Below are 17,982 nucleotides of genomic sequence, written 5' to 3' on the forward strand. Positions count from 1 at the left end.
CATTTTGTTGGCTGAACTGCTGAGGAGGCGGGATAGGGTGATCCCGAGCTGGACTGTCATCCTCCATTTCGTCACCTGAAAAATTATGATCATGTGGAGGGCTCTCTCCTAGATATGTACCTATAGCTACATATAACCAGTTAGCACGATTTGCAATAGAGATACAATTGGGTGCGGGTAGTGCCATAATATGTTGCCCATGAATAGTCAGGGAGTAGTACGTACCCTGGCTGCACCACAATCATTCGTTGATTGACAAGAGTTGTCAAGTCAATCTTTTTACCAGGTATCGAGGGTTCCTCTATCAAGAGCTGACTATAGTTCAAGTGATCAGCCAGTTGAGTGATCATCCCACCTACCGAGATCTCCCCAGAAGAAGCATGCCCAACTTGTTTCAGGTGGTTAGCAGCAAAAGCCGCTATATTCACTCGTCCTACATCAATCATATTTTGTAACAGAAAAAGCTCTCTCTTCGCATATACCCCCGTGCTATCTCCCCGCCCAAATAAAGTAAAGGCCAGGCCTTTCTGGGCATATTTGAAACAAGGATTATGAATCCCCGAGGCCTTGCCCTACTAGGGTTGTACCCAGCGGATCCTGTGATGGCTTCCCAAAATTCAGCAGCAGGAAATGTCTCGGGTGGGGCTCCCGGTCCAGCGGATGGTAGTTTAAGGGCCGCCCCAACCTCTTCCACAGACAATGTATGCTTATTACCAAACATAAAAAATTTCAGATCACCATAATACTCCATTTCGGAGCCATTCCACTTGTGTCGCAATTTAAATTCAACGGTGCTCAAGAATTCAAGAGTTAGGCCTTCATAAGTGGGTGCCTCAAATAGCATAAAAGATGAAGTATACTGTATGTTTCACAACATCGGGATGTTGCCATTTATGCTATACGGTATACTTCATCTTTTATTCTATTTGAGGCACCCACTTATGAAGGCCTAACTCTTGAATTCTTGAGCACCGTTGAATTTAAATTGCGACACAAGTGGAATGGCTTCGAAATGGAGTATTATGGTGATCTGGAATTTTTTATGTTTGGTAATAAGCATACATTGTCTGTGGAAGAGGTTGGGGCGGCCCTTAAACTACCATCCGCTGGACCGGGAGCCCCACTCGAGACATTTCCTGCTGCTGAATTTTGGGAAGCCATCACAGGATCCGCTGGGTACAACCCTAGTAGGGCCAAGGCCTCGGGGATTCATATTCCTTGTTTCAGATATGCCCAGAAAGGCCTGGCCTTTACTTTATTTGGGAGGGGAGATAGCACGGGGGTATGTGCGAAGAGAGAGCTTTTTCTGTTACAAAATATGATTGATGTAGGACGAGTGAATATAGCGGCTTTTGCTGCTAACCACCTGAAACAAGTTGGGCATGCTTCTTCTGGGGAGATCTCGGTAGGTGGGATGATCACTCAACTGGCTGATCACTTGAACTATAGTCAGCTCTTGATAGAGGAACCCTCGATACCTGGTAAAAAGATTGACTTGACAACTCTTGTCAATCAACGAATGATTGTGGTGCAGCCAGGGTACGTACTACTCCCTGACTATTCATGGGCAACATATTATGGCACTACCCGCACCCAATTGTATCTCTATTGCAAATCGTGCTAACTGGTTATATGTAGCTACAGGTACATATCTAGGAGAGAGCCCTCCACATGATCATAATTTTTCAGGTGACGAAATGGAGGATGACAGTTCAGCTCGGGATCACCCTATCCCGCCTCCTTAGCAGTTCAGCCAACAAAATGCTGGGTCGTCCTCCATGACTCCAGATTAATGGGGATGGGTACAAACAGAGATTGGTGCTCTCCGTACCGAGCAGACAAGACAACGTGTTGAGTTGTTTCGACAACGAACTGTGGTGGACGATGTCCAAGATATGATGCGACGTCTTATGTTGCACTTTCCACAGGATCCTCCTCCTCCACTGCCGTTTCAGTAAACCAGGTAGTCTCCGTCACACTTGAATTAAAACATTGAGGCCAATGTTTCGTTCAGGTGTGGGGGAGGTTCTATTTTATTTTATTGCTTTGCTTTGTGTTTTTGAATTCATAGTTTAGTTTGTTTGGTTTGTTTGTGTTACTTTTGTTTTTAAGTGTGTTTCTTTCAAGTTTGTATGGTGCAGTGTTGTCGTGGTGTTACCAGGTTATAGATAGAAGTCAGAGGGGAGCAAACTAATAGCTAGTGGTTGAACAACACACCCCATACTTGATCTCCGCAGGCACCACGGAAGTTGACACAATCAAGAGGAGAAGGTAGGACGCAAAGCATAAACACTGATACAAGAGAGTGGTATGGTATGTTTCAGTTGAAAGGAAACCGCATGACATCAAGAGCACCTTGGAGCATGTAACCTTAACCTACCCGGTGAGATTTTAGAGCCAAATTCATAATATCACATGAGAGTTCAGCCAAGTATGACGTTATTCACTTTGATTTTGCGCATGTTCTCGTAACACAAGCACACTACGAAAACGCACACTGAGGCAAGTTTTTGTGTAGCCCCGAGCCTTTCTAGCCATCCTGTATGCATTATATCCATAGTCAACCCCCTTTGAGCCGTAATGTTTGTTTTGTTCATTGTTGTTATTCATGTTACCACCCACATATTCACCATTCATGTTATCGCTCGACATTAATGTTTTCCTCTTGAAAGACATAAAAGAATCTAAGTGTGGGGTAGTGAATCATTGAGAAAGGGGCAAGAAAAAAGAATAAGAAAAAAAAAAGGGAATGAATGTTGAACTTGTGAAAATCCAAAGAAAAATTTTAAAAAACAAAAACAAAGGAAAAGTCCTTAAAACTTGCCCGAAAGACTATATGAATGACTCTAAAAAGCTAAAAATAAGAGTCTAATGTCTTAACCCCATTCTTATGATTCAAACCACTAAAAGTAGAAATGTGAAACCAACATGAATGTCGAGCACCAAAACCTTTTGTTATCCCGTTCCTTGTTTACCCCACCGAACCCAAGCCACGTTACAGCCCGAAGACCTCATGAATGTGTGTGTAATCTGTGTGTGTAGTGACTCGAGAATGTATTCAAAGTTAAAAGTAATATGCATGCCTTGGTACTGTGAGTGTAAACACTTTAACCCGGAGAGATTTTGTGAGAGTGTGAAAAAGCTTGTAGGTGCAAAAGTGCTCGGAAGTGATAATGTGGTCGATAGATTGACGAAGGATGCCATAGACTCGATTGCTAAGTGAAGGTGTTTTGCGAATAACCTGATTGTGTTGTGGAGAAAAGAATCCCGTCGGTGACCTTTGTTTCGTCTCGATACATCACTTGAGGACAAGCAATGAGATAAGTGTGGGGTTGTGATTGGTCACCATTTCTAGTAAGTTTTCGCACCTTTTTCTGACAAGAATTCATGGTTTTGGTAACACTAAGTGGCATTTGCATGTGTTTTAAAGTAAGTTTTCGTATTTTCAATTGTGTGATTTTGTTGCATATTATTGCTTTATGAGTGTTACAAAAGTGTCTTTTTATGCGCCGGTTGATTGTGTTGTGGCCAGGTTGATGCATGGGAAAAATAGGAACTAGTGGCGCGCACGAGTGGATGAAAAGAAGCCGGAAAAGCTGAGTTCAGAGGTCAACACGGGCCCCCGTGTGGAGCAAAACGGCCCGTGTTGAAATGTGGCTGGAAATGTAATTCTGGACCTAAGACAGGGGATCTACACGGGCACCCGTGTTCACAGACACGGCCCGTGTGAGAAAGTGCCTGGAAATGTGTTTTTTAGCCAAGGTACAGAAGAACAACACGGGCGCCCGTGTGCAGCAACACGGCCCGTGTTGATGAGCGCGTGCTGAATATATGTTTATGTGTTTCCTCACTCAAAGGGGATCATTAAGGGTATTTTTGGTATTTGGTTTCAACCTGAATGGAAGATAGATTATAAAAACAACTTTAGGGCAAAAGAGAAGGGACTTTTGGAGATCATAAGATATAATTCCAGAGAAGAGTAAGATAGCTTCATCAAGGTTTTGGAAGACGAAGAGATTCAACGGTGGACACCATTGAAGATCAGAGTTCTTCTAATCTTTGTAATGTCTAAACTTTTCAATTTTGGTTTCTTGAATATTATGAGAGGCTAAACCCCCCAATGCCAGGGGGTGTCCCTGATTTGAATTGTAATGACTATGATCTTCGTATTTCTTTAATCAAGTGTTCGTATGTTGCAATTTGGTTGTTTAATGTTTTTATGATTTCTTTGTCGGCAAAACAATGATTGATCTACGGTTAACAATCTGTAGGACTACGGTTGTTAAGATTTTTAAACAATTAAATCTTATAGTTATCACCTAGGACTAGGGATACCGTAAGGTTATTTGAACATTCTTGATTAGTTACATCTTTGGTTTACAAACCTATGTTTCTAAGGACTTAGGCATTAGGATTGCAAACCAAAAGGTTTTCACTAAGGACTTAGGAAAACACCCTTAAGAACAAATAGTTGCATCAGCCTTATAATGACTCTGTAAAAAGATCTCTTTAACAAGTTCATATGATGCAACTATTTGTTCTTAAGAGCGAAACCTTCTATCAGTCTCTTGCAAGAATTTTGTTGGGAAGAAGCTGTAGCACACCCTACGGGTGTTAAAAAAACCAAGAACCGTATGGAACAGTCAAGTCGAACCAAACCGAACGAAAAATAACAAAATTTATTATAATGGTTCACAAACCGAAACCGTAATTTAACCACTGTTACTGAATCGAAACTGAAATTCAAAGAGGAGGTACTGAAATTCAGAACATTGCACCTCCCCAAGTAGACATAGTTTTTTTTTTTTTAAAAGCAAATGAGATTAAGAAATCGCACTAGGGGTGCAACCCTTACACCGGGATACAATTAGTGGAAACAATCCATAGGAGGTGAACCTTTCTTATTTGAATTACTTATTTATGTGTTGTTATTATCATTGGTTATTTTTTATGGGCCTTTCTTTAAGTGGTTGGAGTAGCTATAGTGAAATTATATTTGATTGTTGTGTGAAATTCAAAGGTGTACATATATTATAGTATTATTCTTAAGATATTTTATTAGTAAAAAAAATACTTAATAAATCGGTAAAAATGACTTATTAAATCGGGTCCGAGCCTGACCTAATAATTATCGACATAAGAAGTTTTGACTTCTTAAGTCGGATTTGACCTAACTTAAGAATATTAGGTCGGTTAATTATTATCCAACTTAATAAGTCTAGGCTTTAAGAAAACTTTCATGCCATTTATACCCGACCTAAGAATTTACTTTCTTAAATCGGATATAATTAACCGACCTAACAAGTTGATTTAATTTTATTTTTATGAGATTTGCAAACCTGCTCACAATTTAAAAATATTGTACATAATTAATAGAAAATCACAGATAAGGATTTTGAAGAGAATAAATCCAAATTTTGTAATGATATAATAATAACCATGTTTCAAATCCAAGTTTTTAGGTGACAACCATACAAGAATATATTATATTTCTTTCTACAAGGCCAAGCCCATTTCCAACGTGATTTTTGTCACTAATTGGTTTTGTGCAAACTTAGTGAATAACTTAAGGATATCTTTGGATTGACTCCTGATCCTGAATCTTTTACCCTATAATGTCGGAGAAAAATATATTATATTTCACCAATGAAATCAGATAATAGATGACCAATAAAAAAAGGTAACAACATCAAGCCTACAGTTTATGTAGACGATTCTTGATGGCAGCGTTGATGCTTTAATGTACCACCAGCAAGATATTCACCTCGAGAACCTTCCATTACGGAGCGTTTAATTTCCTTCTCTCTGAGCTCAAAATCAGAGTAAGCCTCCCCTCGGCTAATAGTGCCTGTCAGAAGAAAGTTGTAAAAACTAAGGTCATCAGCCTACAATTTAAAGAACAAAAGAAGTGCAGTGTTATAAGTCAAGATGCTTGCATTATAGATTTGTTGATGTTGCTGAGCTTTAATAGTAGCTTTGACTTGATCTTTGTCAGCATTTCTCTGCATAGTAATTGAAAATGTACAATCATTTTTCAATCAATTTCCATTCAATGTAGAATAATGAGACAGTTCAAAGTTCAGTGTTAAAGGCCTTTTCATTAGTGTATAAGAAAATCAAGGGAGTAAAATCTAGAAAATACATAATTGTAATGCATTTGCATATTAAAGTAAAGTAATAGAAACAATCAATTTATTTATCATTAGTTGTTGAGATATCTCTTAATTTAATTTATAAAGTGAATACACTAGAGAAGAGCTAAATTCATAGTGAATTTGGGACATTTGAGACCATGTGTAAACAATGATTGGAATTTCATTAAAAATATTTATCTTATGAAATGGGCTACTGCCCCTAAATTTAACAAAAATAACAAAAAAGAGGATGTTATTTTGTTTGCCATATGTTTGAAAATGGATTGACGTGGTTAATCTCTAATAGCAACCGGTATTTTTAGTGCTATGTGGCTCATCTCTTAAGTTTATAACTAATTATTCATGTAGTCACGGGTTATAAAAATTGAAACTCATCAAACACTTTTTCAAATAAAAGTGATATAATCATTTGTCCTTTGATCAATTTTGACATACCTTAAAAGGAAACTAAAATAAGACTTTCGGAAGCTTGTAGAGAAACAGACTATTTGTACATTCATATAGCCTACCTAACATCTTTACATTAATTGCATAATTATTTAATTGCATAATTATTTTGGAACATATGGTTGGACCTTTCAGAGACTGGTTCCAGGTTTTAATTATCTTAAATTATGAATTTCAAAAGGAGAAAATGCTTCTAGTTAATTATATTAATTATCTTAAATTATTAATTATCTTAAATTATTAATTATCTTAATTTAATTTATAAAGTGAATACACTAGAGAAGAGCTAAATTCATAGTGAATTTGAGACATTTGAGACCATGTTAAACAATGATTGGAATTTCATTAAAAAGATTTATCTTATGAAATGGGCTATTGCTATACCTTTAAACGCAATTATCCAAAAAACTTAATATGTAATATGTGAACGAGAAATACATTCATGGATACGAACCTAAATCCATATTTTTAGGCACAACCAATTGAAAACAGAGAAAATATAAATTTATTTAAATTTTAATTTCGTTTTTAATTGGCATCATGGGGTGGTTGAGATAAAAGAGGAGAGAGACAATTTTATTTTTAATTTTTAATTAATAAAAAAAATATGATTGGTTGTGTGTAAGTACAGGTGTTATGGTTGTGTTCATGTAAGTATTTTCCTATATAAACATTGTAAATTCACGGTTATATATTGTAAATTCACGGTTGAAAAGGTAACAACTAGGTATATACATCACTAGTTAACAAAAATGGAAAATAGAACGTTGTGACTATAAAAACAAAACTCAAATACAATTATTTATGCAACAATACACAACCAAACAAACTATGAATGCATTTAAAATTTTACCAAACACACACAGCCCAACATACTTCTCTAAGGGAAACTTGTACCAGTTGTCAGGGAGTAAAACTATCAGGTGGAAGCATCAAAACCAACAAGTTAAGAGATTTTTGTAATTTTCATTATTGAAATTAGGGGTGTTCGCGGTGCGGTTTGGTTCGGTTTTGAGCATAAAAGTCATCCTAACCGCGAGATAAAAATGCATGCGGTTCGGTTTGGTTCGGTTGATTTTTAAAAAGTCATCCAAACCAAACCAAACCAAACCAATGCGGTTAGAATCGGTTCGGTGGACCGCGGTTTACATTATAAAATAAAAATGTACTAAAATAAAAGGAAAAAAGAAAGTAATTCAATGTCAATATAATATATGATATTATACCATACAAAAGAAATTATATTACAAAAACAGTAGAGAACTAAAAATATATTATAAATGAAATATATATATATATATATATATATATATATATATATATATATATATATATATATATATATATATATATATATATATATATATATATATGTGTGTGTGTGTGTAGCTCAATAAAATACAAAAACTAAGTGGATTATGCCAAAACTTATGTTAATAAATTAATTATTAAAATTCAAAACGTGAGGTGTGGCTGTGTGCAATTGGATTTGGAAAGATAGTAAATTAATTATTAAAATTCAAAACTTAAGTTAAATATGCGGTTCAGTTCGGTTTAGTTCGGTTTTGTGAAATAAAAACCGCAAACCAAACCGAACCGCGCGGTTTAGTCCAAAAATCATCCAAAATCATCCAAACCAAATGCGGTTTTTTGCGGTTTCGGTTTGGATTGGTTCGATTTGCGGTTTTGCTTTTGGATTGGTTCGGATACGATCACCCCTAATTGAAATGTTTTACCGCTCGCTTGTTTTGAGCCGTAGGTGTTTCCGTTTGTTGTTTGGTGGTTGGAGTATTCCTTATACTCCGTTGATTAATTCCATTGCTTATTGATAAAAAATATATTTGAAAATTAGAAAGATCTAGCATGAGGTCGTAATCTAGCAACAGAAACATCTAAGCAAATTTTAACTGTGCGGTTGCTACTAAATACTTGGTTGATTACAGGAAGATAAATAGGTACCAGTGAATTATTCTTTTAAATATAAAGGCTCTGTTTGGCATGCTACTTTTTGAGCTTATGTCTTATAGCTTATAGCTTATAAGCTCATATAACAATAAAAGACCTGTTTGGTAACAGTCTTTTCATTACGAGCTTATAGCTTATTTTACTAGCTTATAGCTTATTTTTCAGACGCTATTTTAAATAGCGTTTTAGCTTATAGCTTATAGCTTATCATTTTTTCTTCCATTTTTACCCTAATTATTTTAATTAAAATCCACTTTTACCCTCTATAATTTATTTTAATTTAAAATAAAATAATTATATATTAAATGTCTTTTATGTCATTTTAATTAATTAGCTAATTGAACCGCTAATTTTACCAAACACTTCAATCAGCTTATCAGCTATAAGTCATCAGTCATCAGCTATAAGCTATAAGCTATTAGTCATCAGCCATCAGCCATAAGCTATCAGCTATCAGCTAGCTTATCAGTCAACCGCTATTTTTACCAAACAGAGCCAAAGTGAACAACTTACGATGGAAAAGAACCATTTTACTTTCTTCTGCTTTCTCAATTCTCACACATTGTAACTTAGTAATAGATATGTTGAGAAACTCACATGTCCAATCATGGCTGCTAACGGAGGAATTCTATCAGCAAGGCTTGTTCTAACAACAGTGGTACAAGGAAAAGTTCCAATAGTATGTGGCTAAATTAATACGAATGATTCAAAAGATGCATTTGCAGTAGATTAAATGTAAACTCAATTTTATTATTAGAATAAAACTACAAACTTAATTTGAATACTTTACAACAGCTGTAGAAGCAACTCTCGAAGCATCAAATGAAGGATTCTCTAGAGTCCAGAGCAGTCTAATACCTTCTGCAATTTTAACTCCATTTTCACTTGTGGAAATAGCCAACAGTAATCCATCTTTGTTAAATCTAATACATGGAGAAGCCTAAAGGTTTTAAAAACATATATTACTAATGGTACAGGAGCGACAAATCGTACATAGGAGAAGAAGGAGAAGCTCGTATGGTTGGGAAGAAAGGGTTAGGGTTTGAGTTTGTGGAAAGAATCTACGCAGGAGAAGCTCTATTTTGTTGAGGGATTTTTCAATTTCTGTTAGGGTTAGAGTTTGGGCCCCGATTTTGATGAGTCTGAGGGGAGGGATTTTCACTTTTCGCAATTTGAGAAATACATAAAGTGTTTTGCTTAAAAAACTATTTGCGAAGAAGTGTTTAATTTTAGGGTTAAATATGTTTTTGGTCATTTTAAATATAGGAGTTTTCAACTTTAGTCCCTCTAAATATTTTCTTCAAAGAATGGTTCTCTTAAAAATTTAAATTTTAACTTTTGGTCCTTTATGGAAAAATCGTAGCTAAAACGGTATCTAACTCCGTCGCTAAATAAAAAACCGTCGCTAAAACCGCCGCTAAAATTGTCGCTAATTTGTAAAATTCGTCGTTAAATTGCAAGAGGGACCAAAAGTTAAAATTAAAATTTTTAGGAGGACCATTCTTTGAAGAAAATGTTTAGAGGGACTAAAGTTGAAAACCGCTATATTTAGAGAGACCAAAAACTTATTTAACCCTTTATTTTTTGACCAATTTAATTTGAAATAAAATTGTTTCTTTTAAAGGTACCGAGTTCGATTCTCTCATAATACATATTAAAATTTAATTTGTTAGAAGTAACTAAAATTTCTTAGTTCAGGTGACCGACACATGACTTAATAATTAGACTTCTTAAGTCAGTTAGGAAATACAGACGATGTAAGAATTTTAATGTGAATTATATATTTTTTATTAATCTTTGTTAAGTCAATTATAAATGCACCCGATCTAAGTTAGTTACAAATATTTATGAAATTGTCAATGGTCACCAACAAAGTCAACTAAATCTTTTCCCACATGAATATCACCAATGGTCACCGACAAAGTGACTTTTCCTGGATCGCTTTCCTTTCTCGGTAAAATACATTGAATAATTGCACTACACTTTACATCAAGGATGACAGTTTCAGGCTCAGTGTAACTTTTCTTCTTTGTAAGAATACCCCTCTTGATCTTTTTTCTTGTTCTCCTCATTTTTTCTCTCTAACTCTTCTTTTTTAATTTTCTCCTATTCAACTAAAACTCCCTCATTTTTCTTTGGTTCTACTATCTCCTTTTCTATCCTATTTTCCTCATTATCAACCTCCTTTTCAACCACATTCTCCACTACTCCCCCACTCCTAGTTAAAATTGCCTTGCAGTTCTCCTTAGGATTAGGTTGAGTGTTTGCTGAAAAATGATAGTCCAGTTTGTTGTTCGGCCAATTGCTTGGCTAATTGACCCACTTGAGTCTCTAGATTCTTAATCTCTGCTTCATTACTATTTTGATTCGCCATTGAAGCTTTCTTAAATTGAGTCAATGTTTCCTCCAACTTTGAAGGCTTTTCTTGAGGAGGTGGATTTTGATGAGGATTTTGTCTATTGAAATTCTCTAGTCTCCACCCTTGACCATATGGTTTTGCATTTGGCCTTTGTTAATACCCCCTTGGTTTTGATAAGGAGATTTTCGTTGTTGGTAGCCTCCTTGATTTTGACTGCCCATGTAATTCGCCTCTTCATTAACGGATGGACAATATCCGGTAGGGTGCTCTCCACTACAAAGTTCACATAGAAAAACTTGTTTGTTCTTGTTGGAAAGTTCTTGTAACTCTTTAAGTTGTTGGGGAAGCCTTTCCATTTGCTTTGTAAGCTCCTCCACTTGTTGAGAAAGTAACTTATTTTGAGCAAGAATGACATCGTTGGTACCAAACTTAATAATCCCGGGCTTCCTTTATGGAGTCCCCCGATTGTGTTGAACTTGATGGTCATTTCTTTCCATTTTTTCAATGATTTCAATTGCTTCCTCCGCTGTCTTCGCCATTAAAGAACCTCCAGCAGTAGCATCCAACAAAAGCTTAGGTTGAGATTGAAGACCATTACGAAAAATATGAATTTGAGTAAGCTTAACAAAGCCTTGACTAGGACACTTCCTAAGCATTGACTTATACCTCTCCCATGCTTCATTAAGAGATTCATTAACACCTTGAGAGAATATTGAAATAGCTGTTTTGGCTTCCAGCAACCTTGATTGTGGAAAAAATCTTTCAAGAAACTTCTCTTCTAACTCGTTCCAATTTGTCATCGTTTGGGTGGGTTGGTCAAGATACCAATCCTTAGCCTTTCCAATCAACGAATAAGGGAACAACCTCTTGAACACTTGCTCTTCCTCCCGTTCGGGAGCTACGACCATACCAGCAATCTCATAGAACTTTGTCAGGTGAGTATATGGGTCTTCATGATCAAGACTTGAAAAAGGACTTGCATACAAAAGTTGAAGAATGTCGGCCTTCATCTCTGAATTTCTCGCATTGTTATCATTTCTTGCAAATTGAGCCGCTCTCCTTGGACTATTTGGACATGGACCTCTTTGGGGTTGTGGTGGTGGTGGATTGTCCTCCCTCTCTTCTTCAATAACTTGAGAAGTCGACAAAGTAGTAGCTTCTTGTCTTAACCTTCTTTCTTTGGCTAGTTTTCTCATTCTTCTTGTTTTGCTATTTAGTCTATGTGCAGCCCTTTCAATCTCAGGATCAAAGAGGAGTTGGTCACACTTCCTCGCATAAAATAAAAGCTGAAAAACTAACCAAACAAGTGAGCCAAGACTAGGAACTAATTTTTAATATCAATATTATAAGTAACTCTCAAAACAATAAAACTATTGCAATTCCTGTAATATCTAAACGCCAATCCCTGGTAACTGCGCCATTTTGTTAAAAAGGTAAGTATTTCCTTTACCGTTTCCACATGGATTAGTGCGATATTACCGCCGTTCTACAATGATATATATTCTGAGAGAAAGACTTTGAAAGGGTTTGGTGACATAAAGTGTAGCTTGCATGAAAAGTAAACAAAGATGTTAAAATAGAGTTTTAAAAGATTTGAGAAAACGTCTCAAGATTAAATTTTGTTAACTTGTTTCATATATACTCGATTAATCATGTGCATGAACTTATTAATGATTAATATAACCACGTATCCTCTTGATACCGTTTATCTCTAAAGCAATATCATGAATATTATCATATTAACCATTAGATGATCTCTCATGCCAACAATCAACATAATAATTAGGAAAGAGTTGTAAAATACCAATAAAGTTATGAACAAATATATGTACCATTTGGTTTCTAACAGCCATGCAGTTGTGGATGCGTGCAAAAGGTTTCTTCGTCAAAGAGATTGTTTCAGCAATGGGGTTTCTTCGTGTGAGGGAGGTACGAAATCAAAATGGTTTATCAGCTTCTTCTTGGACTGAGATTGAAGGAGTTTCTTCGAATGTTCTGGAATTTGATGATTGTGAGATTAAGTTTTGTAGTGGCGGCAATTTTAGGAGCGATTTTGTAAAGGCGACGATTTTGCACGGCGGCGATTTTGAAACGGTTTGAGATTTTCTTCTTCGACTGAGATTGAAGGAGTTTCTTTGAATGTGCTAGAATTATGAAGTTTTTTAACAGCGGCGGTGACAGAGCGATTTTGTAACGACGGCGGTGAGAGAGAACTGTGAGAGGAAGTGAGGTACTGTAGTAGACACGGTGAGAGAGAAAGAAACGGTGAGAGGAAGTGAGAAACCTAAACATAATTTCAATAGTTTTAATTTTGTTTTAATTTTATTTTCAATATTATTTCCTTTGGCAGCGCTTTTTAGGAAAAAAGCGTTGGGTCTATGGTAGCGCTTTCAGCAAGCGCTTTCTATGAAAGCTTTTTAGCAGCGCTTTTCAGAACGCTTTCTTAAGCTTGGCCTTTAGCAGCGCTTTTGAAAAGAGCTTTTTAAAGTTAGACTTTAGCAGCGCTTTTTCTCAATTTAAAATATAGTTTAAAATGTTTTCTTTTTTAAACTCCTAAAAGCCCTTTGAGAAAACACTACAAAAAATACGCCTAACTATGGGGGTTAGTTTAGGGAGGTTTTGTCAAACCCCCTCAAATTCGCTAAATAAAAAAAATAGAGTGTTAAAGTCGGTTTATTTTCAGCGGGTTACAAGACCCCCCTAAATTGAACAATTAATTTGCACTTTTTTCTACTTTAGTCCACTTTCCTCCATTTTAATTTTTTTTTAATGAAAAATATATGTATAAAATATATAAAAAAAAGAGAGAGATTAGCTTAGATTCCACTTGTCTCTCCACTTCCTTCACAAAACCCTAGTTTCTTCTATCTTTCTCTACGCCCCCTCTGTTCGCAACCTTCCCTTGTTTCCGGCCTCACTCTGCTTGCACTCCATTCTCACCCTCCCTCTATTTGCATTATTTTCTCTGCTTCTTCTTTGTTCGAAACCACCTTCGCGGAAATTTCGTGTTTAACTCCCCGTTCGTACTCACGACCTTTTGTATTTCTCGTGCTCATCTACCATATGACTGTAAGTAACTAAGAATTTTAAATCTATTTGTGACATGCATCTATTTTTTCTTACGAATCTAATCTAAAAACTTGTTCGTTTACTTTTAGGGTTTTCGTTTATCACCATCCTCACTTCAAATTAAATCACCAAACACTTTCTTCTCTTCTTCCTTTTATGTCTCCTGTTAAATTTAGGGTATTTAATCACAAACCACACATATTCATGTGGTATATTTGGTAGTTCTAGTCGAAACCAAATAAAAAAAGGATACAAATTTAGAGAACTTGTTCAGTGAAAATGAACTTTGTTTCTATTAGTGTTTAGTATATTAATTTTCATGTCACGTTTTGGTTTTCCTTTTTTTGTTTATTTCTTTTTTATGGATAGAACGTTGTTTATATATTTTATAGATTAGTATCATTTTGGTTATAATACATTACTAAGTTTTAGATAATTTTTGCTTGTAGGGTCTCAGACTCAAGTTCATAAGATAAGGTGTTTGAAAAGCTTTAGAAGAAACGAAAGACTGGAGCTGGTGAAAATTGAGTCCAGAAAATTGCATAATTTTATAGCTCCATTACAAGTAAGAAACACAATTCTGACTTAAAACAATTTTAAACTTTTTTTTCTTGTAAGTGTGAAATAAAAATGGTGTTAATGCAAAAATTGTAGTCCAGGTGTTTGATTACGTGAGTCATGTATGCTAGTGAGTTTGAAGAAAAAAATTGTGTATTATGGCATTTAAATTTTCTACAGATGTTTATATGTAATATTTTTTTCAAATAAATTAATAATGCGGCTCCTATAAAGTTGTGGTTGTGATTTTAATGACAATTGTTGGATATCTGAATCTGGTATTAGGCATATTTCAAGTGTGTTAGTTTTTATCTGTTTTAATTGAGTTTATTTCTCATGAAGTTTCTCTAGTTTTGTTGATTAATACTCTAACTCTATCATCATGTTCTTTCTATCAAAATGAAGCACATGAACTGTTACAAACGAGTATCACTTGCTGGTGTATTATGATTAAACAGAGTATTCCAACTGCATTGCAACAGTAACGACTTCACAGGTTCTTTCTTACTTCAGTTTATGTTAGATTTTTAGCCACAAGATTGCATGATGTGTCTAATGGTGTTGTCTTGGAAGTGAAGGATGAGGAGTACTTATGTATTCCAATTACTATTTTCTGTAGAAAGGCATCCCCTGCTGTTGAAAGACTATATAGTACTCTTGCAAAATTTTCAATTCAATAAGGTATTGCTAAATATGGTGGTTCTTTCAAGTATTCATTTAACTTCTCAGACATTTTTTTATTTTTGGTTCAGGTAGGAATCATATGTTGAAACTAAGAAATAACTAACACTCACTTCTATACATACAAGCATTATTTAGAGAAAGTATATGCTAGTTGAAAATTTCGTGAACGTATCACTTTATGACTTGCCTGCCATTACCATTGAATTTTTAAACTAGTTTATGTTGAATTTGGAGTTTGTTCCTACTATTGAAATTGAAAAGTGTTGTGAAAACCGATACCAATAACAAAGTATAATAGGGAATTAGAGAGGATAAGAAGAACACAAGAATTGGTTATAACTGCTATTCTTTCACTTTCTCTTAGAACAAGATTACAAGTTTACAAGAATAACAAATAACCTCTCTCGCCCTAAATTAGGATTTGCAGCTTAGCAATGATGAGAGACTAGTATGCTATTTATAATAAAACCTAACATACTGACTAATGGGCTTTTTCAGCAAGGCCCATTACACAAGCCAACTTAATAAACAAGCTAACTTAACAAATTAGGGTTTAAACACTAAAACCTAATTTAACATGCTAACAACCCTAGCATCTTCGACATCTGCATGCTAGACCCATCTTCGACTACAGCATGCACACTTCGACACCAGCATGTGAACAATCCTTCGACTTCATGCTTAACTCTATCGAACTGTCGAACCAAGAAGCTACCTTTCGACAATACTAGAGTTCGATCCAATATCTCACAAATCTCCACCTTGGACCTAACTCTACAACGTCAAGGAACAAACTAGCTTTCTTCATGCAGCTTTATCAACTGCATACAATGGAAAAACTTGCAACTCGGCAATGTCTTAGTGATCATATCAGCAGCATTGTCTTCAATCGAAACCTTCAGCACTTGGACTTCTCCACGCTCGATTACTCCTCTGACGAAATGCAGCCTCACATCAATGTGCTTAGTTCGCTCATGATAGGCTGAATTCTTCGACAGGTGTATTGCACTTTGACTATCACATTTAACACTGATACCTCGACCTTGAAGTTTCAGCTCCTTCGCAAAACCTTCAAGCCACAATGCTTCTTTCACAGCTTCAGTTAGGGCAATATACTCCGCTTCAGTGGTTGATAGAGCAACAACCTTCTGAAGTGTTGCTTTCCAACTAATTGCAGTGCCAAACATAGTGAAAACATATCCAGAAATAGATTTTCTGGAATCCATACAACCTGCATAATCAGAGTCGACATATCCTTCTATTACTGCTTTACTATCTTCACCCAAGGCTCCACCATAAATTAGGACTCTATTCAGAGACCCATTTATGTACCTTAAAATCCACTTCAATGCTTGCCAGTGAGCCTTTCCAGGATTCGCGTATGCTATGTCGGGTCTAGTACAGACCATAGCATACATCAAAGAGCCGACTATATTAGCATATGGGATGTTGTTCATATAGGCTCTTTCGACATCAGTACTGGGACACTGATCAATACTCAGCTTGAATTGAGGGTTTGTTGGAGTCACAACTGGCTTCGAATTCGACATACCAAACTTTTCACGAATCTTCCGTAGGTATGCCTTTTGAGATAAGCATAACTTCGACTTCTTTCTATCTCTTCGAATGTCAATTCCAAGAATCCTGGAAGCAGCTCCCAGATCCTTCATATCGAACTCCTTATTGAGTTCAGCCTTCACCCTCGTCACATCTTCAACATTGTTGCTTGCTATAAGAATATCATCCACATAAAGCAACAAAATAACAAATGAATTACCATGTCGAAATCTGAAGTAAACGCAGTGGTCGAACTGACTTCTAATGAAACTTATGCGTGCCATGAACTTGTCGAATTTCCTATTCCACTGTCGAGGAGATTGTTTCAGCCCATACAAAGATCTCTTTAACTTGCACACATAATCTTCCTTCCCCTTTTCGACATACCCTTCAAGTTGCCTCATCAGGATCGTTTCATCTAGATCACCATACAAGAATGCAGTCTTCACATCCATCTGTTCCAGTTCAAGATTGAACTGTGCCACCATGGCAAGCAACATTCGAATGGACCTATGCTTCACAACAGGAGAAAACACATCATTGAAGTCGACACCTTCTTTCTGAGTGAAACCCCTTGCAACTAACCTTGCCTTGTATCTTTTCGACGTCACTCCTTCAATTCCTTCCTTAACTTTGAAAATCCATTTACAGCTGACTAACCTTGCCCCAACAGGTTTCTTGATCAGTTCCCAAGTATGATTATCATGAAGAGATTTCATCTCATCATCCATGGCCTTCAGCCATTCAGTCTTATTTCGACTCCTCATAACTTCCTTATAGTCTCTAGGTTCTTCGTCTAGAACCTCACTTGCAGAGATTAAGGCATAAGCTATAAGATCTGCATATCCAAGTCTTTGAGGTGGCTTGATGACTCTTCTCGACCTATCTCTCGACAATAGGTAGTCATCGTCAGTTTCCTCAACTTCAGCATCTTCTGCTTCTTCTTCGACTTCATCTGGGATATGCAATTAGCATCAACATGCTCCACCTCAACAGGAATCTCTACCTGTTCCAGCTCTTCGTCAGATGTTTCTGTACTTCGACCAACATCATCAGTTTTCTTAAAAGCCATTTCAGCTTCATTGAAAACTACATCTCGACTGGTGATACACCTCCTGTGACCTGGCTCTAGGTACCATAGCCTATAAGCTTTGACTCCTTCAGGGTATCCCATGAACATGCATTTCA

General features: G+C 36.1%; 1 long non-coding RNA gene across 1 annotated transcript; it reads left to right on the top strand.

Annotated features, from left to right (window-relative positions):
• Nucleotides 1–13,765: 13,765 nt before the first annotated feature.
• On the top strand, nt 13,766–15,163 carry LOC131648312 (uncharacterized). The gene is made up of 3 exons (XR_009298103.1): nt 13,766–13,995; nt 14,445–14,560; nt 14,959–15,163. It is a non-coding gene; the product is annotated as an uncharacterized LOC131648312 (long non-coding RNA).
• The last annotated feature ends 2,819 nt before the right edge of the window (nt 15,164–17,982 follow it).

This window comes from Vicia villosa, linkage group LG2 (genome assembly GCF_029867415.1).
Source record: "Vicia villosa cultivar HV-30 ecotype Madison, WI linkage group LG2, Vvil1.0, whole genome shotgun sequence".
NCBI lineage: Eukaryota > Viridiplantae > Streptophyta > Magnoliopsida > Fabales > Fabaceae > Vicia > Vicia villosa.